Source organism: Psammomys obesus, unplaced genomic scaffold (genome assembly GCF_907164565.1).
Source record: "Psammomys obesus unplaced genomic scaffold, mPsaObe1.curated_primary_1811, whole genome shotgun sequence".
NCBI classification, from domain to species: domain Eukaryota; kingdom Metazoa; phylum Chordata; class Mammalia; order Rodentia; family Muridae; genus Psammomys; species Psammomys obesus.
The window spans coordinates 15,154,291-15,178,642 of record NW_026596091.1 but is presented as its reverse complement, the minus strand read 5'-3'; positions in this window follow the sequence as shown (position 1 = coordinate 15,178,642).

Below are 24,352 nucleotides of genomic sequence, written 5' to 3'. Positions count from 1 at the left end.
AAATAAATAAATCCTTAAAAAAATTTAAAAAAAATTATATATAAAACTATATATATATACTATCCCTGGCATTAACTGTATGACAGATTCTAGTAACATTTCTGTTACTATTAATCTCTGAAGAGATTAAAGGAAAACTTTTATTTTAGTGCATGTGTGTTTATTTGTGAACACACATATGGTGATCAGAGAACAACTCCAGAGGGTCAGTACCCTTCTGCCATCGTATAGATCTGAGATTTTTTTATTATTATTGTTTATTATTATTAGTTACATTTTATTAACTCTGTATCCCAGCTGTATCCCGCTCCCTTATTCCCTCCCAATCCCACCCTCTCTCCCTCAACTTCTCCCTGCCCCTTTCCAAGTCCATGGATTGGGGAGGACCTCCTCCCCTTTCATCTGTCCTTGTTTTATCAGGTATCTTCAGGACTGGCTGCAAAGTCTTGCTCTGTGGCCTAGCAGTACTGCTCCTCCCTTGGGGAGGAGGAGGTCAAAGAGCATGCCATTGAGTTTCTGTCAGAGATAGTCCCTGTTCCCCTTACTATGGGAAACCAATTGGTTATTGAGCTACCACGAGCTTCATCCGAGCAAAGGTTCTAGGTAATATCCATACATGGTCCTTGGTTGGAGAAACAGTTTCAGAAAAATCCCCTGTGCCCAGATATATTTGGTCTTTGTGGGGCTCCTATCCTTTCCATGTCATACTAACTCTCCTTCTGCCAAAGGTTTGGTTATGAATCTCAGTATCTGTTTGAAATGCTGCTTGGTAGAGTCTTTCAGATGCCTTTTGCGGTAGACTCCTGTCATATGTCCAATGCACATCTCATTTGTCTTTCTAAGTGAGGATTGATCATCTTACCCCATGTCTGCTTTCTTGTTTATCTTCTTTAGGTGTATAGACTTGATTATGCTTATCATATCTTGTAGGTCTATGTAAGCGAGTATATACCATGTTTGTCTTTCTCCTTCTGGGATACTTCACTCAGAATGATCTTTTCTAGATGCTACCATTTGCCTGCAAATTTCATGATTTCCTCATTTTTGATTGCTGAGTAGTATTCCATTGTGTAAAAATACCATGATTTCTATATCCATTCCTCTGTTGATGTGCATCTGGGTTGTTTCCAGGTTCGGGCTATTACAAATAAAGCTGTTACAAACATGGTTGAGCAAATTCAGATCATTTCACTGGCTACTGCAGAGAGTTGTTCTTTGCATTTTTTTTTTTCATAATCATCTCTACCTATGTTAGGTTTTCCTTTAATCATGCCAACACCTGAAAGAAACAATGCCAGGGTGCAGAGATGTGTATTGGCTCATGGTTACAGAGGATTTGACACAGGATTTCTCTGTTGATATGGTGCTGCTGTGTGAGGCTGTTCCTCCCCACAGCCCAGTCTCTTCAAACTTATTTTCAGGTCGGTCCCTCAAACCAATGCTACAATGGTATTTACATGCTTGTGTGTTGGTGTTCTAGACTAAGTATGGAATCATATGTTATTCTTTTGGTTCCCACATTAAATTCCCAGCACTATATGGTGCCACACAACTTTCTGTAATCCCAGGCCCAGGGCATGTGACTTCCACCTCTGGCTTACATGGACACCAAGCATATGAGTGGTGCAGGGACAGGCAGACAAAGCACCAGTACACATAAAATGAAATAAAGTAGTAATTAAAAAAGAACAATTAATTTACTAGTTACTTTTTAAAAATTGAGTTTCCCAGACCTTTTAGGGGTAGAAGTTATTACAAAACTGATACGTGAAAAATTAGTGGAAGAATCTTGGAGAAACGTGCAGATAATTTGTTTCACACAAAGTAGCACTTGAGTTTACAGTTGAGTCTGTGCGTACAAAAATTTAGTGCATTGAATTTACACATACTGTATTTTTGTCTCCTATCTTGAATCAGATTCTTATTTTCCTTGTCATTCAGTCTAGTATTATATTTAAAAAAAATCAATGAAAGATGAGATTGGGAAAACTGTACAAATACAAACGTGTTTTTAAGATGGTCTAACAGAAGCGTGTAACGAATCAAGCAACAACCTGAACATATCCTGCCACCTGCGTTTTGCGTCCCTTTCTGTAGTAATGATTCTGAAGTTGGTGATGCAGTTGTGTTGTTGCGTGTCAGCAGAAGCATCTAGTAGTGAATGAGAGGGGACTGTTTTCTGTTGCTGGGAAAGAGAACCGCTTTTCTTTTGAAATTTATTTAGTGGTGCTTGCTCTTTGTGCTGTCCTGATCAAATGGACAGAGCCAATTCTCCACATGTTGACTTTTTGACAGCTTGGTAATTCAAACCCAAGGCACATACAGTGTCTATTTATCTTGGATGACACACTCCGAAGCTGTTATTTGTAGAAACATATCTGAGCACACTCTTCCAATTTTCTCTGTCCCTAAGGCTAAATTTTTCTGTCTGAGATGATCAAAATGATGCATTTGTTTTGTGGGTGCTGTTTCCTCTAGGTTAAAGTACACCGTGTGATGTCAAGGATATTAATGAGTGCACTCTCTGCTCCCTCTAAAGTCCCTCCCCATGTCTTAGTAATTCAGTGACTTCCGTTGGTATTTCAAATGAAACCCTTATATCTTGAAGATTCAAAGTTAATATCTACAGATGAGAGAAATCCTTAATGCACTAGTATAATGGGTCAAAACAGAACAGTGGAACAGGAATGATTAAATTGGGTTTGCAGAATGGAGGCCAGGGTACAGGAGGGAATGTGGAAAGGGATAAATGACACTAAAGACTTTTCAAAAAAGTCATATACCACACATCATATATAGAAACATCCATGTACATAGATACATATACATAGAAACACATATATAAAAATGGTTCTTCAAACAAAGTTACTATATAACAGGTTTAAGAAAAACAGCACCTCCTAGATTCCAGAGACTAAGAAAATGCCCAGTGCCAGGAGAGGGTTAACTCTTTTGGTATTGTTGGCCAGTGAGATTTCCATTGAGTCTCACACTTTACAGGCTATTTTCAGTGCTATCGGCTATCTCCAAAACTTGATAGTAGGTCCCTATTGATGAAGACAGCATATACTTTAATCATAGAACATGGAGCTTAGAGGCTGTATCCCTATTGGTGGTTAGTTCTTTTTTTAAATATTTATTTATTATTTCTACAACATTCTGCACACAAGATCTTACTATAGATGGTTATGAGTCACCATGAGGTTGCATGGGAATTGAACTCAGGACATGTGGAAGAACAGCAAGAGTTCTTAACCTCTGAGCCATCTCTCCAGCCCAATGGTGGTTAGTTCTTAAAATATAGTTAGAACAGCATGCACAAAGTCTATGCAAGGTCAAGTCAGACAAAATTCCAGCATGGTAATAAAACTAGGACATTAAACCTTACCATTTGCTGTGGAGATATTGGAAATTGTTAGCTGCTAGAAAAGGGAGAGAAATTTCTCTGAGCATAGAGCCCCTGGTGAGCACCTCTGTGAAAGAACACATATTAGCAAATATTGAATCATGAATTAATCTTGATGAGTTAAAGAAAAAGAAATTTGGGTGTAGGTGGAACAGGGCGTGGGTATGGGAAGAACTGAGGGGGGAGAGTGTTGAGTATGATCTAAAATGTTTTATAAAACTTTTAAAGAAGTAATGTATTTTAAAAATCCAATGATATTGATAACTTTATGGGTTATAAATTTGTAGTCAAATTTAGCATACTTAGGCCATGAAATTTTTATGTGGGCCTTTTTAAAAAGTAGAGAATAACATTATGCGAGTGTATTGTTCGTGTTTATTCCACCTACCCACACTTAAGCTCTTCACTTGTAACCTTGCTTATGTAACTTGGTGAGTAAGCAGAAGAATGAGAGCTGGGGTATCTTGTGTGCAGCAGTTTAGCAGGGACCATGCAGAGTGGCTATGAAAGAGGAACTGGAGCTGCCAGTTAAATAAGATTATCCTTCTCTTGAAACACGTTCGGCTATCTTCAGTTTCTTGAGATTAAGTGAGCTACTGTAGCTACTGTGACATAAAACATCTCTCGTGTGTCTGTTCTCTTGCTCCCGAGTTTTCATTGTCATTCACATTTAATTCTGGTTTTGGATTGTTGATTTCTGGAATAATCAAATATTACCTTCTTTCCCATCCCCTGTGTTTTCTTCTGGCTTCCCCCCTTCCCTTCTACTTCTCTCTACTAAGAATAGGACTCAAAGCCAAACATATAATAAACATGTAATCTACCATTGAGCTACATGCTCAATGTTTCTTTAGAAGACACCTTGCTAACAGTTACAGTCACCATGAAGACTCATGTCTTGTGTACCCACCTCTGAAATACTGGAAGAAAGAAAAATTGGAGAACTCTATAAGCAATACCTCAATGTTTGAAAGAATTTTGGGAGATAGCAACCATGAATGGCAGGAAAGTGGCCTTGTGCTTGAGATGTACAGAGTGGAAAGGATCTGAGGAAGAGGGGCTTTATTAGATATATTTTGTTCCTATATTGTTCTGTAAACTCCAACCTCAGGGTTGTACGTACATACAGCCAACTATGCCACAAATTGGGGTACTATAATCTTGTAGGAGGAACAAAGTTTCTCATGCGTATTCAGTACGATATGGATTGGAAACCTTGAATTACTGGTATTGAGCACGGGGAGCCTTTGGATCTTCTAGTAAGGGGAACAGGGACTGTCTCTGACATGAACTCAGTGGCTGGCTCTTTGACCAACCTTCCCTCCACCCCCCGAGGGAGGAGCAGCTTTGCCAGACCACACAAGAGGACATTGCTGCCAGTCCTGATGAGACCTGATAAGCTAGGTCAGATAAGCTAGGAGGACCTCCCCTAACAGCGGACTTGGAGAGGGTTATAGGAGGAAATGAGGGAGGGAGAGTGAGATTGGGAGGGAATGAGGGAGGAGGCTACAACATGGATACAAAGTGAATAAAATGTAATTAAGGTAAAAAGTAGAATTTAATTTAAAAAGACAATATAACACACAAAAAAGAGAAAATGCAACCTAAAGTGCCCTACTAATAATAATAAAAAAAGAGGTACAGAGCTAAACAGAATTCTCAACAGACGAGTAGCAAATGGCAGAAAAACACTTAAAGAAATGCTCAAGTCTCTGGAATGAAGCTGACTTGACTGTAGGAGAGACCTTTTATATGTGTTTATAATTGAATGGTGTTTCCATACATTTTAAGATTTCCATTATATATAATACTGTATATTTAATTAAATATATTTATATTATTTTGCTAATTCTCCCAGCAAACCCCTTCCCATATTTCCTCCTCCCCTACTCTTCATAACTTTATGTAAGTCTGATCAGTGTTGTCAATATGTACAAGAGTATAGGACCATCCACTCTAGCATGGTAAACCTACTAGGGGCCACAACCTGAGATACTTGTATCTTTGTTCTTAAGATATGTTGTCTATAGGTGTGTTTGTGTGTGTGTGTTTACTTGGTATAAATTATCAGTTGAATGCTGGTCTGTTAGAAGTATTCAGAAGTTTATTTTTTCCTTGTCATTATTTTGTGAAATAATTTGAGAAGTATTAAGATTTTTAGGTTTTGGTGAATACATATAGACTTGATATTTGTTTGGTTCCAAAAGAGTCTATTGGCTGTTTTATAATAGTCAATGATGCTGAAACGTAAGTGAATGGTTGTATCAAATGGTTGATTTTGTATTGGAGGTACAGGAACTCAGGTACAGGTAATGGCTCAATTCTGGCTGAGTATCTCAAAAAACATTTCATGAAAAACACAGTGCTTGAGTTAAATATTGAAGGAGCCAGCCACTAAATCCATGTCAGAGACTGTATCTGCTACCCTTACTAGCAAACCCACAAGGAGTCTGAGCTGCCTGTAGGCTACATCTGAGCAGGGGTGGTCAGCTCTTTGATGACCTCCCCCTGTTGAGATGCCCTAACTCCGCCACAGTGAAAGAGGATCCAGACAGTCCTGATGAGACCTGATAGGCTAGGGTCAGCTAGTAGGGGTATGAGGACCTCTACTACCAGTAGATTAAGGGAGGAACATAAGGGAGGAAGAGGGATATAGTTTGTGTCTGGAAGGAGATAAGGGAAGGGGCTACAGCTAGGGTATAAAGTAAATAAGTTGTAATAAATAATAATAATAAAGAAAAATTTAAAATGTGTATCAAAGGAACAGTAGAATCTTTGATAAGAGAAGGTCAAGGTCATGAACAAAAAACATGAGCCTTTAAGTTAGCAAACTCTTTTCTTAACTAAATTCATATTAAAAATAGCAAATAAACAAAATGTAATTCTGTTAAATTCTTTTGTATGTATGAATAATGTATGTTATCTATTAAAATTGTCTCTAAATGTTTTAGTAATATTTAACTGTTCATAACCTTCTTCTAAGAATAATATTGCATTTAATCACTGGATCTGTTAGTATTTCTTTTCATATAACTAAAAGGACTTGGCATATGTACTTAAATTATGGACCTTGAAATTGAGAAGATTATACTGGATTTTCTAGGTACTACAAATATACTCATAGGAACTGTTGAAGACAAAACAAAATAAAACAAGGATAAAATGGGTTAGGAAGGTGAGAAAGATAATGTCTTACTCACTTTTGCTAGATTTAAAGTTGGGGGAAGGTGATGAGTCAAAAGAGACTATGAGACAAAAAAAATTACGTGTTTTTAGAAGCTACACAGATTGCCTTCAGTCCAGCTAACAACAACACAGGCTCATCTGTGTTAAACCTCAAGACACTAAGTTCTCGTTTAGCTCCTCTAGAAAAGAATTCAAACTTAATTTTAATCCAATGGGAGTTATGTAGGACTTCTGACTCACAGAACTATGAGAATAAGCCACCAATTATGCTATTTGTTATAGCACAATAGAAAACTGACAAAGATTTTGCCCAGTATTTCTTGAGATTATTTTGTGTGTTTGGAGTCTTTTTCAGAAATTCCTTGCTTATACCAGTATGTTGAATTATTTTATTTATGTTTCCCCATCAAAGTTTAAAGTTTTCATGAAGGTCTTTGATCCATTTTGAATTTATCTTTCTGTATGGTAAGAGAAAAAGGTTTAAGTTTTATATATATATATATATATATATATATATATATATATATATATATTTCCAGGTTATGAGCACCATTTCTTTAAGAGCCTTTTTGTCTAGTGCCTATTTTGATACCTTTGCCATACATTGGTTTAGTATGAAGCTATGTGGTTTTAAATCTGGGACTCCTAGGTAATTGTGTTGATCCCATTATCTATTTGTGAGGCACTGTCACACAGGTTTCAATACTGAGTTTCTATAGCACATTGAGAATAGGTGTTGCCATAACATTAATATTGATCTTTCCATTTAGAATTGTTAAGTCAACATAGTACAGAGTCAGTTATACATTTTTTTTAAATCATTGCACTAGTTACAGAGTTAGGAAGTGGAACTAGCCCACATGTCTATGTATCAATTAACACTTTAAGCAAAGTAACAAGAAACAAAATCAGTAGTCTTCTTATATAGAAATAACAAATATACTGAGAAGGAAATCAGAGAAGCAGTACCTTTCCTAATAGGTTCAAAAATATCTTGGGATAACTAAGCAAGTGAAATACTTGTATGTAGCTAAAGTTAAGAAATTAAAAAAGAAAGATATTGAAGAAGACACTGACTATGAAATATAAAAAGATTCCCAATGCTCATGGATTGGTAATGCTAATATTGTGAAATTTTCCATTCTACCAAAAGAAATCTACAGATTCAATGTAATCACCATCAAAACTCTAAAACAGTTCTTCACATATAGAGGAGGAAAGCCTCAGCTTAGTATAGAAACACACACACACACACACACACACACACACACACACACACACACACATGCACAAGCAGGATAGCTAAAACAATCCTAAATAATAAAGGAGCTGCTGGATATATCAGCATCCCTGACTTAAAATTGTACTATAGAGAGATAGTAATAAAGCCAGCATGGTAGTGACATAAAAATAGACACTAATCAATATTGGCCTAGAAGAAAATCCCAAGACATAATTCTGCGCATACAATAATATCTAATTTTTGACAAAGAAAACAATAATACATGTTGGAGGAAGACCTTTCAAATGGTATTGGTTAAACAGAATAAAAATAAATGACACTACATGGTAGTGAGGATGTGGAGAAAGGGAAACACTTCTTCATTGCTGGTGAGGATGCAAACTTATACAGCCACTATGGAAATCAGTGTGGCAGTTCTTCAAAAGGCTGAAAGTTGATCTACTTCAAGAGCCAGCTATGCTGTTCTTGGAAATGTATCCAATGGACTCTATACCCCACTAAAAGACACTTGCTGCTTTATTCATAATAGTCAGAAATTGGAAGCAGCTTAATATTCATAAACTGGTGAATAGATAATGAAATACAGTGGAATATCACTTAACTGTTAAGAAAAATGACATTATGAAATTCATAGACAACTGAATGGAGCTAGAAACAATCATCCCGCATGAGGTAATCAGATACCAAAAGACAGATGCTGCATGTTTTATATGTGTATACTACTTTTTAAATTTCAATATGTGTGTTACAATCTAAATGACTAGGGACCTTGTAAAGAACCAGAGGGAAAGAGGGGATTTTCCAAGGTAGTAGAAAGAGAATATAGTGCTATAAAAAGATAAAGAAGAAACTAGAATAGGAGGATTCAACGGGGAAGGTGATGGAAGGGCAAGGTAAAGGACATATGAAGAGGGACAACCAGTACCAACGGCCTTTTAAAAAACTGTATGGAAACCTACTTCTTTGAAGGTTCTTAAAATGTATACATATACAAACAAAACTTAAATGGAGTCATCATACAGTGCCCTATATGGACATCTTATGTCACCAAGTAAATTTTCTAATGACACCTGAATTGGTTACATTTTGTTGAGTCATTGGCCAAAGGGATCCCAGGCTATTGCCAAGTGTATTTGGTACTCTCCATAACCTGATTGTAAGGCCCTATTGCTGAAGACGCTACTTAGGATTTCATAGTTCTATTACTCAGCTAGATCTTTACTCCCTACTGACTAGTATTCATGGTGCTGGAAGGAGGCAAAAAAGTAATTATCAATTATAGCTAGAAACACTGAGGCCTATAACAACAACAACATGCCCGCAAGATATGCTGGTGCTATGGTGGCACAGATATTGTTGGAGCAACCAAGCACTTCTTTCTCTTGTATTTAACACCTTTTCCATAACATGGCATCCATACATGACAGTGCCAAAGTGGTCACAAACCTGAGACGAGATCGACCAGGGGCTCCAGGAGGAGACTACTATATCATTCTGCTAAGGAAACATAGAAATTAAACAACTTCTAGTGACCTGTTGTTGTACAGGTAGGCCAGTGCATCACCTAGCCCCTATCAGAAAAGCTGCTTTTTGAGGTGTATGGGAACCAACCCAGAGACACACAACTGAACATGATGCAGAGACTTTGGAGCACTGAACCTTAAATGGGACGTCTTTATTACACTTCTTCCCTCAAGGCTTGAGGAACTATGTAAAGAAAAGCAGAAAAAAATATTAAAAGCCAGAGGTGGTTTATGACTCCAAGGAACAGTGTCACTCAGACACAATAGGCCAGATACGCATTTGAACTCAGAGGTTGTGATAAAATACACAACACACATGACATTTCAAACAAGAAAAAAGAAATCTCATTGCTGAAAAGAGGTAGTGGACACAGGGCCTACCTCTGACAAAGAAGCTATTTGTAGTTGATACCACTGTCAAAGGTGAAATCAGTTTTCTTTAATGTAATATCACGAGGTATAACAAACACACCATAGGCCAAGATCCACACCCAGGAGCAGTTGGCTAATACAAAACAGATTCTGCATGGGTATTTATGTTCTCTGTTGTTTTTAATGGCACTTTTTGTCTTGTGCTCCTTGCTTTCTTTTTGTCTTGCTTTCTTTTTGTGGTGAGGAAAGTATTTTAACTTTTATTTTTTGCCTTTTTGATCTGATTATTTGGAGAGAAAGAGAGTGAGTCACTGTAGCTCTGGCTGATCTTGAACTAATTATGTCAGCCAGGTTGGTCTTGAACTAACGGAGATCAAAATCCAACTTGCTGGGATTAAAGGTATGAACCTCCAGACCTACCTTGCACCTTGATTTTTATTTTTTAATTTAAATTTATTTTTTATAATTTATTCATTTTACATCCTGAATTTAGTCCCCTTCCCCATCTTCTTCCAGTCTCTCCTTCCCTCCATCTTCTCCCCTATTCCCTTCCCATGTTTCCCAGAAAGGAGGAGCTCTCCTCCCCTACCATCTGATCCCAGCCTCTCAGACCAGGACTGCTTACATCTTCTTCCTCTGTGGCCAGGCAATGTCCCCTCCCCCCCAACTAGGGGGACTTGATCAAAGAGCAGGCAACAGAGTCCATGTCAGAAACAGTTCCTGCTCCTCTTACTAGGGAACCCACATGGTGACTGAGCTGCCTATTGGCTACATCAGAACAGGGGGTCTAGGTCCTTTTTATGAATGGTTCTTGGTTGGTGCATCAGTCTCTGCAGTTCCCCATGGGCCCTGAGTTGTTGGCTCTGTTGGCCTCCTTGCAGATTAAAATATTGGTTGGATAACATATTGGTTTCCATTGTACCTTTCTTTCTATTAGTTTCATTTAAAACAGTTTTTAATATAGCAAGATTAACAAGTGCTCATTAAGAGACAACTTGGAAGGAAATTAATATAAATTTATATTTGATTATTATTGTCACTTTATAACAGAATGTTAATATAAAACTTTGTGTAGAATGAAATCTTGATTGTTATAACCATAAAACATTTGAAATTAGTAAAATTAAAAATTCATCTCTTTCATATTGCCTGTCTTCTTTTAAAGATCTTGTAACAAATGGAATATAGTCAAAATTCTGTTGTTCTGCAATCTGACATTGTTTTTCTTTTATATGAGCAAATCTTCCTGAGACCTTAATCCTTTTCCTTAATCTCCAGGAAGCATTAATGATGTGCTACAGTGAGTTTGTGATTCCAGCTCTGTAGTTGGTGTCAGTTCTTTACTTTTGCTGGCTAGCTATGGCATTTGTAAAAGACTTTTTAAAATCCATCAAGATTATTAAACGGAGTGTTTAAAAGCTATGGGGACTTGCAATGACGACTGAGCTATGCCAAATTCATTCTTCCAAAACAAGAATTTAAAAGCCTGATTAGTGTGCTAATCATTTTGGCCCATCCTTTTACTCTACCATTTTATGACATAGTAAAAAAAACTTGATGCTGATTAAATTAGTATTTGGCCACTGCATATATAGGCGCTAGATAACATAAAACCAGTAACTAAAAAGAATTGGAACCAAACATTGTATTAAAGTAAAGATTATCCAAAATTATTCTTATCTCCTCTAATATCCATTAAGAACCATATTTGAAAAAATATTTCAGAATTTTATTAAAAGTACTCCTGAGTTTTCTCTCTCTTCTAGCCTAGTCATGTCGAAAGAAAAGAAGGCCAAGTGGTGGAAGGTGGCTCCAGCAAGCTCCCAAGTTACTGAAGAAGCAGGATGCCAAAAATATGGTGTAGTCTTGTTTGAGAAAGGCCTGAGAACTTTGGCATTGGACTGACTGTCCAGCCCCCATCTGTTTTCTCAAATGGCCTTACTATATCCAGTAACAGCTGTGACATGGACTCCATTGAGCTGGCAAGATTCCTGCTTACCCTGTGTGACAAGATGGAGGTCCTCTACTGCATTATTAAGGTGAAATCTGGGCTGGATACTGATTGACAGGAAGACATGCCCCACTGTTGCCTTCATACAGGTTAACCCAGAAGAGAAAAGTGCCATGTTTCTGCTGGGGGGAGCTATTCAGGACACATGACCGCAGATGCAATGAAAGGTCACAACCTGCATCCAAAACTTTCTGTTCTCATTGTGTAGGTGGAAAAAAAAGGTGAATGAACTTGCCACCACCAAGCTGAATAAAGTCTATACATGTGAATTTTCTATACACAATAAAATGAAAAATTACCCTGGTAAAAGAGCTCTACTTTAATTATCATTTTTGCCCAATTATTGTTTAATCATTTTGTCCTTTAGGGAATTGTATAACACCAGAGGAATAGTCCAACTGGGTCAGATCAAATCAGATTATTAGAAAGACTCAGTCATTCTGAATTGTTCAGGGTCTTAGGACTCAGTTATTCAGGTATGAGTGAACTTTTAAAGTCATCTCACTATAGATTGGAGTCAATTTTTTCAGCCTAAATACAGACTAAGGTATCAAATCTATACCAGATGCTTCATACATTCATCATCCATTTTTGTTGTTGTTACTAGTTTTTCAAGACAGGGTTTCTCTGTGTAGTCTTGGCTGTCCTGGAACTCACTCTGTAGACCAGGCTGGCTTCATACTCACAAAGATCTGCTTGCCTCTGCCTCCCAAGTGCCAGGATTAAAGTGTGTCACCGCCACACCATTCTTTTCTTCATCCTATACCTACACATTGGACAAAGGACAACAATAAGACTTACCAAAATACCAGGCAAGACTGACAAGAATCCAATGTATCATATAAGGATAAATATATAAATATAAGATTTGGTAATCGTGAGTGATAATTCATCAACAGAAACCTAACTTTTTAAAAATTTATTTCTTATTCACTTTACATCCTGGTTGTAGCCCCATTGCTGCACTCCTCCCAGTTCCTCCCTCCCCCTTCCCTGTCCCCTCCTCCCCTTCCTATTCCTCAGAAAATGGGAGCTCCCTTTTCCATCCACCGCAGCTCATAAAAATGCACCAGGACTGACCCTGTCCTCTTTCCCTATGGTTTGGCAAGTCAGTCCTGCCAGGGGAAGGTGATCACAATTCTAATAAGTGAGTCCCTATCTAAGGCAGTCCCCGCTTCCCTTACTGAAGGACTCACATGAAACTTCAGCTGCCCATCTGCTACATCTGTGTAGGGAGCCTAGGTCCAGTTCATGCATTGTCCTTGGTTGATGCTTCAGTCTCAGCAAACCCCTCTGGGCCCTGGTTAGTTAGCTCTGTTGGTCTTCTTGAGGAGTTCCTATTGCCTCCAGGTACTTTACCCTTTTCTCCCACTTTTCCACAAGACTCCCTACTTATCCCACAATGTTTGGCTGTGAGGCTCAGAATTTGCTTTGAGGCCCTGCTGGGTAGAGCCTCTCAGAGGACAACTCTGTCAGGATTCTGTCTGTCCTGCTATCCTCATAGCAGAGCATCCTTCATAGTGTCAGGGGTTGACACTCTCCAATAACGTGCGTCTTTTGTTGGCCAGGCACGGGCTGGACATTCCCTCGTGTCAGGGGTTGACACTCTCCAATAACATGCGTCTTTTGTTGGGCCAGGCACGGGCTGGACATTCCCTCGATCTTTGCTCTATCTGCTCTGTCTTCATCTCTGAATATCTTGGAGTCAGGGTAAATTTGAAGTCGAAGTTTTTCTGGGTGGGTTATGTCCCCCGCACTAGGATACTTGTCTAGTTAGACGGTGTCCTCTTCAGTCTCTATGATCGCTGATACAAGGAGCCTCTGCTTGGACCTCAGGAAAATACAAGCTAACAGGTGAAAGAATTGAACAGATCTAACTTTTAATTTTTAAGCATCAGTGTCTTTTTAAAACTGTGTCTTAATTATTTTTCTTTTTTATTTTTTTATTAATTACACTTTATTAATTTTGTATCCCCCCATAAGCCCCTCCTTCCTCCCCTCCCGATCCCACCCTCCCTCCCCTTTCTGCATGCATGCCACTCCCCAAGTCCACTGATAGGGGAGGTTCTCCTCTTCTTTCTGATCTTAGTCAATCAGTTCTCATCAAAAGTGGCTGCATTGTCCTCTACTGTGGCCTGGTAAGGCTGCTCCCACCTCAGGGGGAAGTGATCAACGAGCAGGCCAATCAGATTATGTCAGAGGCAGTCCCTCTTCCCATTACTATGTAACCCACTTGGACACTGAACTGCCATGGGCTACACCTGTGCAGGGGTTCCAGGTCATCTTCACGAATAGTCCTTGGTTGGAGTATGGGTCTCTGGGAAGTTCCCTGTGTTCAAATTATCTTGTTCTGTTGCTCTTCTTGTGGAGTTCCTGTCCCCTCCAGCTCTTACTATTTCCCACTTCTTACATAGAATTCCATTCACTCTGCCCATCAGTTGGCCATCAGGCTCAGCATCTGCTTTGACAGTCTATACTGCAGAAGCTTTCAGAGGCCCTCTGTGGCAGGTTTCAAGGTTGTTTCCTCTTTTCTTCTGGCTTTCAGAGGCCCTCTGTAGCAGGTTCCGAGGTTGTTTCCTCTTTTCTTTTTCTTCTGATGTCCATCCTCTTTGCCTTTCAGGATGGGGATTGAACATTTTAGTTAGGGTCCTCTCTTTTGCTTAGTTTGTTTAGATGTACAGATTTTAGTGGATTTATTCTATATTGTATGTTTATATGAGTGAGTATATACCATGAGTGTCTTTTTGATTCTGGGACAACTCACTCAGGATGATCCTTTCCAGGTCCCACCATTTACCTGCCAATTTCATGATTTCCTTATTTTTCATTGCTGAGTAATACTCCATTGTATAGATGTACCACAGTTTCTGCATCCATTCTTCAGTTGAGGGGCATCTGGGTTTCCAGCTTCTTGCTATTACAAATAAAGCTGCTACAAACATGGTTGAGCAAATGTCCTTTTTGTGTACTTGAGCCTCTTTTGGGTATATGCCTAGGAGTGGTATGGCTGGATCTTGAGGAAGCACTATTCCTAGTTGTCTGAGAAAGCGCCAGATTGATTTCCAGAGTGGTTGTACCAGTTTACATTCCCACCAGCAGTGGAGAAGGGTTCCCCTTTCTCCACAACCTCTCCAGCATGTGTTGTCACTTGAGATTTTCATCTTGGCCATTCTGATGGGTGTAAGGTGAAATCTCAGGGTTGTTTTGATTTGCATTTCCCTAATGGCTAATGAGGTTGAACATTTCTGTAAGTGCTTCTCTGCCATTCGATATTCCTCTGCAGAGAATTCTCTCTTTAGCTCTATTCCCCATTTTTTAAGTGGATTACTTGGTTTGTTGCTTTTCAGCTTGTTTAGTTCTTTATATATATTGGATATGAGTCCTCTGTCAGATAAAGGGTTGGTGATGATTCTTTCCCAATCTGTAGGCAGTCGCTTTGTTTTGATGATGGTGTCCTTTGCTTTACAGAAGCTTTTCAGTTTCATGAGGTCCCATTTATTGATTGTTGCTCTTAGAGCCTGTGCTGTTGGTGTTCTGTTCAGGAAGTTTTCTCCTCTCCTGTACCAATGAGTTCTAGGGTATTCCCCACTTTTTTTTCTAGCCGATTTAATGTGTCTGATTTTATGTTGAGGTCTTTGATCCACTTGGACTTCAGTTTTGTGCAGGGTGATAAGTATGGATATATTTTCATTTTTCTACATGTAGACATCCAGTTGGACCAGCACCATTTGTTGAAGATGCTATCTTTTTTCCATTGTATGGTTTTGGCATCTTTGTCAAAAATCAGGTGTCCGTAAGTGTGTGGGTTTATTTCTGGGTCTTCTGTTCGATTCCATTGATCCACCATTCTGTTTCTATGCCAGTACCATGCAGTTTTTGTAACTGTTGCTCTATAGTACAGCTTGAGATCAGGGATGGAGATACCTCCAGAAGATCTTTTATTGTAGAGGATTGTTTTAGCAATTCTCGGCTTCTTGTTATTCCATACGAAGTTGAGAATTTTTCTTTCCAGGTCTGTAAAGAATTTTGTTGGCAATTTGATGGGAATTGCATTAAATCTGTAGATTGCTTTTGGTAAGATGGCCATTTTTACTATGTTAATCCTGCCAAGCCATGAGCATGGGAGATCTTTCCATCTTCTCATATCTTCCTCTAATTCTTTCTTCAGAGACTTGAAATTTTTTTCATACAAGTCTTTGACTTCCTTGGTTAGGGTTACACCAAGGTACTTTATGTCATTTGTGGCTATTGTGAATGGTGTTGTTTCTCTAATTTCTTTCTCAGCCCTTTTGTCTTTTGTATACAGGAGTGCTACTGATTTTTTTGAGTTAATTTTGTATCTGGCGACTTTGCTGAAGGTGTTTATCAGCTGTAGGAGTTCCCTGGTAGAGTTTTCTTATAAATAAGTACTACACCATGCTGTATTAATGGCATGTCCCAGCATCTTTAGGAATTCAGATCCTCTTGAAGAGGAGATTCAATGAAGGGCACAATCAAGCAATAACTTTGATCTGTGATGTAGTGGATTAGAATAATTTAGAGTATGATTCCTAATCTTACTTAGACTCTGCTGTACTTACATCATTCTCTTTTATGTTTTTTGTTAGGTTGTTTAGTCGAATACTTACTTCTTTATTTTCTATACTCAAGAGATATAACTCAATGTATTTAGTTTTCATTCCTGGGAATTCCTAACTAGTAATCCCTAAGTATGGAGAACTGAGGACTTTGGAATGCTTTCCTGTTGTTTTTTTTTTTTAATATTTTATTCTTATTAATTACAGTTTATTTACTTTGTATCCCAGCAGTAGCTCCCTCCTTCATCCTGTCCCAATCCTGCCCTCCCTCCCACTTCTTCTATGCCCCTCCCCCAGTTCAATGATAGGGGAGGTCCTCCTCCCTTTCCATCTGACCCTAGTCTATCAGGTCTCATCAGAGCTGGCTTATTTGTCTTCCTTTGTGGACTGGTAAGACTGGCCCCCCCTCAGGTGGAGGTGATCAAAAAATCAGCCCATGAGTTCATGTGAGAGACTGTCCCTATTTCTATTATTGGTGAACCCTCTCTGACACTGAGCTGCCATGGGCTACATCTGAGCAGGGGTTCTAGGTTATCTCCATGCATGGTCCTTGTTTAGAGTATCAGTCTCACAAAAGGCTCCTGTGCCCATATTTTTTGGTTTTATTGCTCACCTTGTGGATAATCATACTAAAATCTGTACATCTAAGGAAGCTAATAAAAAAGGAGGACCCTGGGTAAGATGCTCAATCTTCATTCAGAAAGGCAAACAGAAAGGACATCAGAAGAGGGAGAAAACAGGGAACAGGACAGGAGCCTATCACAGAGGGCCTCTGAAAGACTCTACCCAGCAGGGTATCAAAACATGCTGAGACTCATAGCCAAACTTTGGGCAGAGTACAGGGAATCTTATGAAAGAAGGGGGAGATAGAAGACCTGGGGGGAACAGGAGTTTCCTTTTGTTCTTATATCTTCTTCTCTGGGTGGTTTCCTCTTAGGATTTTCTGTGATTCCTTACCTGTCATTAGGCTGAAAAGCCAAAACAAAGTGACAAGTATGGTGGTGGGAATGGCTCTAAGGGACTAGGTGGTGGCTCTCTGGGCCACCTCCAGGCAAGGTTTTGACACTGTAGTAAGGAAGCGTATACACATGATACTTGGAAGTTTCCTGCTGTGCTTGAACATCAGGATATGGATGAGGTAACCCACCATCACAACTAATAAACACATAAATGCCTCGAGATTTAAATATAACTCCAGGCCAAATGTCTGAGGAAAATAATTATTTGACTATATGCACTGTGCTTTGAACATTTTCATCATCCTCTCCAATATCATCCCACATCTAACCCTGACCCTAAAGCTATCAACTTTATATCTTCATTTGTTTAACCCATGTGGTATTATTAATGCTGTATGTGGCCATCCACATGAGCATGATAAATCTACCTGTGTCCAGACACATAAAGCGAACTAACTCTTCCTCTCTCAGTAGCTATCAGTTACCAATAGTTCCTAATATAGGATGATGACTTTATGCCCTCCTCCTTACTTCACACTAAGATTTTGTATGACTTGAGATTTCTTATGTTTGTACATGTTTTCTTATGTGCATTGTCTGCTTATGTGTGGGAAACACTGTTTTCTTCAATTCACCCACCATCTCTGGGTCATACTGTCTTTCTACCCCCTCTTCTACAGTGATTCCTGAGCTTTGGGAGGAGGAGGTGTGTTATTTAGCAGCCTCACTTAGGACTGAGCACAGTGCAGTCATACATTCTCTGCATTTTGATCAGCTTTAAGTCTTTGTTAATCACCATCTACTTCACAAAGAAGCTTCTCTGATGAGGTTTGGAAGATGGACTAGTCTTGGAGTATAATGAGAAGTCTTTGTCAGGTTAATACTAAGTACTATTTGAAAAGTAATTAATAGTAGTAAGTTCTTTTGCGTGACCTGTCCAGCCACAGGTTCTTGGCCCTGATAATGGTACCAGGTATAGTTTCCATCTTGGGAATTGGGCCTTAAATCCAATCAGAAAATGATTGGTTAATCTGATGACATTCATGCTGCTAATGCACTAATGGGCATATATTCATAGATGAATACGATTAAGGAAGACTTTTCTACTCTAGTAGAATACATGATATCTTCTAGTTGTAGCTAGCCAGTAGAGGTGAAACCTCCAGACTCATATCAGCTTTATTTCTCTATGTTCTATGATCCATGTAGGCGATGTCTTCAACAATAGGGTCTTACCATCAATTTCTGAGGGTAAATAAAAGCAATGGTAATATTCTCTAATATTTGAGGGCTTATGGAACTTCTCTGGCTGGTAATTCCAATAGTGATAACCTATTATTAACATTTTTTTTTATTTATTAGCCTGTAGTGTTTAATAAGGACAGCTTTTCCCCTTTATAGGAGAACTCCATTTAAGCTCATTTCATATTTGTGCATGTTTATAGTTTAGGAAGCCTCTAAAATAGTAGTTTTTTATGCTTGCTCTTAAGGTCTTTAGTGTAAGTTTAGAGTTAGTTAGCCCTCTCTACATTTCCTTCCTATGCTTTCCTCTTTACTCCCACCTCATGTTCTTGTCTTCCTTTCCTTGGTGATCCTTCATCCTCATAGCCCTTTTCTAATTTCTAGCTTCTGTGGGTATCTGAAATGAGACACACATATCTAAAGATTAAAAAAAGAATATTTACAAATAAGAGAAAACTTGTCACATATTTCTTTTTTTGGGTCTAGGTCACCTAATTTATAGTTATTGTTTCTAGATCCACCCATTCACAAGCAAATTTCTTAATTTTATTTTTTTAGTAACTGTAAAGTATTTTGCCAGCACATCATATTTTTGTTATCAATTCATGAGTTGAAAGATATCTAGTACAGGTCCACGCCCTCCCTACTGCAAATAGAGCAGCAACAAAAATATACAGCAAGTATCTCTGTAGTAGGATTTGATCTTTTGTATATTTGTCCAAAAGTGGTATACCTGGAATGTTTCCATTTAAATGTACATGGTCTTCAGAGACATCAGAAAAAAAAATTCTTACATATTAGAAAACTCTCAGATCAATATGTATAACTGTTAAAACTTTTCCCTCAATTTTGTTTTTGTTTCTCTTTCTTTCTGTGTATAATAAATGAAACATGCAATTAACAACCAATTTTAAAGAAAATTTCAAGTTAGTGGTTAGTTGTAGTTTGGGTTTAATTTATTCTAAAGAAAGAATAAATGCTCAATGCTTGGTCCCCAGTGGTAGGGCCAAGAAGAGGGGATTGGGTCATTAGACTTTAATATGTGAATGAATGAACTCACTGGTAAGTTTAAGTTGGATGAGTCTTCAGAGTTGGAATCTAGTTAAAAGAACTGAGCCAGTGAAGGTTTGTCTCCTGTTCCTTTCTCTCTCACTTTGATTCCTTGCCTACAATGAAGAAGCCCTTGTTACAACTTCCAGCTGTGGGCCTTGTAGGACCATAGTAATGGAGCCATCCAGCTACCAGTTGACACCAGTAAAACCATGAGCTGAAATAAATATTTTTATTTTAAAATGCTTTCTGTCAGAAATTTTGTTATGATAATGAAAATTTAAATATGGCAATTCTACCTCCATTAACTTCATGGAGTTCTGAAGAGTTCAACATTTCCCATGGAAATTATTCCAGCATGTTAACCCACCTGGAATTTGAGGCTAGAGACACAAAATTTTGATGGAAGAAACCAGCCATTTCATTAGTGAACAAAGTCTTTCTGTGTCCATACATACCATTCATCCTGTTTATAAAACAGAAACATACTGAGCTTTGATTGATGCTTTGTTTTGCTGGAGAAGAAAGACCAGCATGTTCACTGTGGAGATTTCAAAGAAAAACATGCCTGTATACATTTCTCTCTTTTTTTCCCATGTGGCTTCAAGAGATCAAATTCAGGTGTTCTAGCTTGGTAGCAAGTGTTTTTACTTGTGAAGCCCTCATGAAGATTCTAAATTTTACTATTTTTATAAATTAAAGTGTTTTATCTGTTATGGATGGTCTGTTATTTTGTACAAATTATATATGGAATACATACAATTTTTCCTTTTAATATTGAATGAGTACATTATGTGTTTATTTCAGAATAGCTGAAAGTGTTAAGAAGTAGAAAGACATAGTAAAATATAAGCATAATTTTTCCATTTGCCCAAAGTAATTTTCCTAAACCATCTTCCACAGATATCTGAAAAGTAACATGAAAAATTATTCCTTAATTGCTTGTCAGTTTGAATGTATTTACCCTGAAATAACCAATGCTTTTTTTTTTCCTGATAACAATTCTGAACTCATCATGATAAACGGAATTTTTGATGTGGTAGGGAAACGTTTCATTCAAATGGAAGCTTTGAGATTAACTCATCATTGCATCACTGTAAGACTTTTTCTGAGTAACAAATTATGATAAACAGTATATTCCTTCCAAGTATTTGTGTCTATCTCTGTATCTCTCCTCGCCCCCCTCTCTTTCTCTTTCTCTCTCTGTGCATGCCGTGTGTGTGTGTGTGTGTGTGTGTGTGTGTTCCAAGTGTAATAAAGGAAGGATCAGGTGTTTGGTGCTGGAGAGGAAGAAGAAAAAGGTGACAGCAATTTAGGATTAAAAAAAAAAAATAAAAGAACTTAAGCTTGATGACTAAAATCTAAGACCGGAACCTGGCAATTATGAGCTGGAAAGCATTCATGCAATTTATGAGTAACTCTATTTTTGGCTGAAAACATGGTCAAAGGAATCACTCACTGCTTGAAATAAAGCCCAGGTATATTGGCACCATCACTAACAAACAACATTTCCACTGTGTTTCCAGCAGCTCTTTATTACTCAAAGGAATAAAAGTGGAAAATCTTCCTCACTCAGAGCGTCGATGATAGCCACCTACAGATATTTTTCTCTCTTAGTGTTAAAATAAGAAATAATAATCCCTTAAATAATTTTTTCTTGTAAGATTTATGTTAGAACGACATATTAAGCTATGGCTTTAATGTGAATTAACTATTTCTAACCTGTGTTCAAAGTAAAATTGCTTGCAAAAGCTTTTATGATGGTCACAAGGAAGCTATTCTAATTCTGCAGCTCTGTTAAATTCAGCAAGAAGCTGTTTGAATTGAACCATCATAACTGGGGTTCCTGTTAAGTATCGCTCTGCTGTGTGGAATAATCAAAACCGTCTGGTGAAACCAGTTCCCTCATTAGCCTTGAGCATGATTGATGGCGATGTGAAGCAGCTTTGTTCTTGGAGTCTCAGGGGGCCGGGGCATGTTTATTTTGGAAGGTAAGGCCACCCTTGTTCTACGGGAGTCTGACATCCAGCATGGTAAGGGTCTGGGACATAAAACCGGTACTTGAATCAATAAGTGAATGAGTCTATGCAAGAATGAATGAGTTAATAAAATGGGTGTGTTGTAGGAAGGTGTCCTTAATCTCCAACATCCGGCTTAAGAATGGATACCCTCTGTTATGAGAATTAATGTTAAGTAAGCAAATCCAGAGCAGTTTTGGCAAATATGCAGCTCAACTGTCATTTCTCTGAAACATAGCTAATCTGTCTGAGCAGTCTTTTCCTAGCCAAAGCAATCTTAAAATAGTTTCTCCAGCCAGCTACCAGCAATCAATTAAGTTGGCATAAGAAAAGCAAATGCTTATTTTCTAAGTTTAAACTCATTTGTAAAATCAAAATTTTATTAATGAAGATAAATAAATAAGTTAAAATGGATCTTGTGGCACTCTTGTCCACTCTGGGTCCTTCTACCCTTCCCCCACTTTTCCAAAAGACTCCCCGAGCTCCACCCCATGTCACCCATGTTCATTAGTACTGCATTTTGTACTGACCGTGTATTTACTCATCATTCCCTCCAGTTATCAATAGACGAAGGTTCATGGTTGTGCAGAAGCAATTATGTGGCAAATGTTATATGGGAATCTGTTAGCACTGGCATTCACACAGGTTCAACACAAGGGGATCCAGTGAGGATCTTAGAAGAATATTAATTCAGGTCCTGAAAGTATGGGGTTGGCATAAGCTCTCCATTTCTAATAATATGATGCTAATTTTGTTGCTTGATCCTTACAACAACCTGAGTTCTGAGGATAAACAATTGATTCTCAGTCAGCCTCACACTGAATTATTTGAATTTAATTATTGAATTAAGACTATTGAGGTATTGAGGTTGGAATTATTCCTCAGAGATTCTGGCTTGCTTTGAGTGGGGTATGGCTTGGGAATTTCATCTGGGACTTGCCACTGGTGACTGTAACATGAAGGCAGAGTTATAAGCTGATAATCTTGTGATCTCACTTTAGAACCCTTGTCCTCACTGGCCTCCTTGATTTGTGTTTCGTTCTTTCTGAGTTTCACATTAGTCATGATTTTCAGCTATTTCAGTTACCACTTATCATGACTTCTTAATTTCTTTTTAACTTCTTAGTCTCATTCTTGCTTTCTGACACTTTACTTTGTCCTGCTTTTTTTTTCATCTTTACATCCCTGACTCCAGAACAGGAATTCCTTCCTCACATCACCATAGAAAATGATAAATATGTGGTTTATATCAATTTTAAATTGGTAAGATATCAAAGAACTTACTGAACTTTGAGAGCTCAAAATTGAAGCCAAGATTAAAATGATTCTCATTACTCCTTAATATTCAGGGCTGACAGACACAAGACAAACATAGGCCATATAGATCAATAACCTTGTGTCAACTATATCCACAAGTGGTCCTGGTGAAAAAAATCCTTCACTAGTCCATTTCCATTGAATGAAATTCAACATGAGACCTGATTCTAGGCAATTCAATAACCAAGGTGATTGGCTGTGTCTCCATGCTTTTATTTAGTCCTATTGTGAATTGTTAGTGAGGAGGTCCACATTGCAGAGAATCATCATCAGCCTATGAGGATCGTTATTAGTCAACTGCCAGTTAGAAACTAGACTCCCCCATCATGCAGTCATGACAACCAACATAAGCTTTTAAGCAGGTTTATTCTGTGGTCAAGCCTGCAGATAAGAATGCTTTCCATGTCATTATAGCAATTTCCTCGTAATTGTGGTGAGATTCTAGAGTACTCAACTAACCATTGACAAAGTGCTTCATTTATGGAATCTGTGAAATGAGGTTTGTGTGACGTATACCGTCATTTGCTATACATTAATAGAAAAGTAACATAATGCCCATTAATAAGGAAATACCCCTACTTATCTAACCAAAAACACAGAAAATGATTTTTTCAGAGAAGTATGTAAAACTCTGGAGTATAACCCAGTTTGAGTTCCTTTTCTGTTAATAAAATAACTCAATAAACATGTGTACGATATGAAAGTACTCATGAAAGATCCAATGTCATTTTATCCATGATTAAAATTTCAGTGCTTTCAACTACTTGTGATGAAACATAATATTTAAATTTTTTAATATTATCATTTATTACAATTCATTAAATTTGTATTACGGCTGTGGCCCCCTCCCTCATCTCCTCCCAATCCCATCCTCCTTTCCTCTTCTCCCCCTATGCCCTTCCCTAGTCCACTTATACAGGAGGTTTTTCTCTCCTTCTATTTGATCCTAGCCTATCAGGTCTCATGAAGACTGGTTGCGTTGTCTTCCTCTGTGGCCTGGCAAGGCTGCACCCCTCAGGGAGAGGTGATTAGAGAGTCTGTCACTGAGTTCATACCAGAGAAAGCCCCTTATTCCCTTATTAGGGAAGCTACTGAGTTTATGGGCTACATCTGAGCTGGGGTTTTAGGTCTTCTCCATGCATTGTCCTTGGTTAGGGTATCATTCATTCTGTCTTCTCCTGCATCCAATGTCTATCACATTTGTCCTTCTGAATGAGAATTGAACATCTTCCCTAGGGTCTTTCTTGTTGTTTAGCATCTTTAGGAGTATAGATTTTAGTATAGATTTTAGTATGTTTATCCTATACTGTATGGCTAATATTCACTTATGAGTGAGTATATACCATGTGTGTCTTTCTGCTTCTGGATTACCTCACTCAAGATGATCTTTTCTACTTCCCACCATTTGCCTGGAAATTTCATGAGTTGAAATGTTCAATACCCTTAGT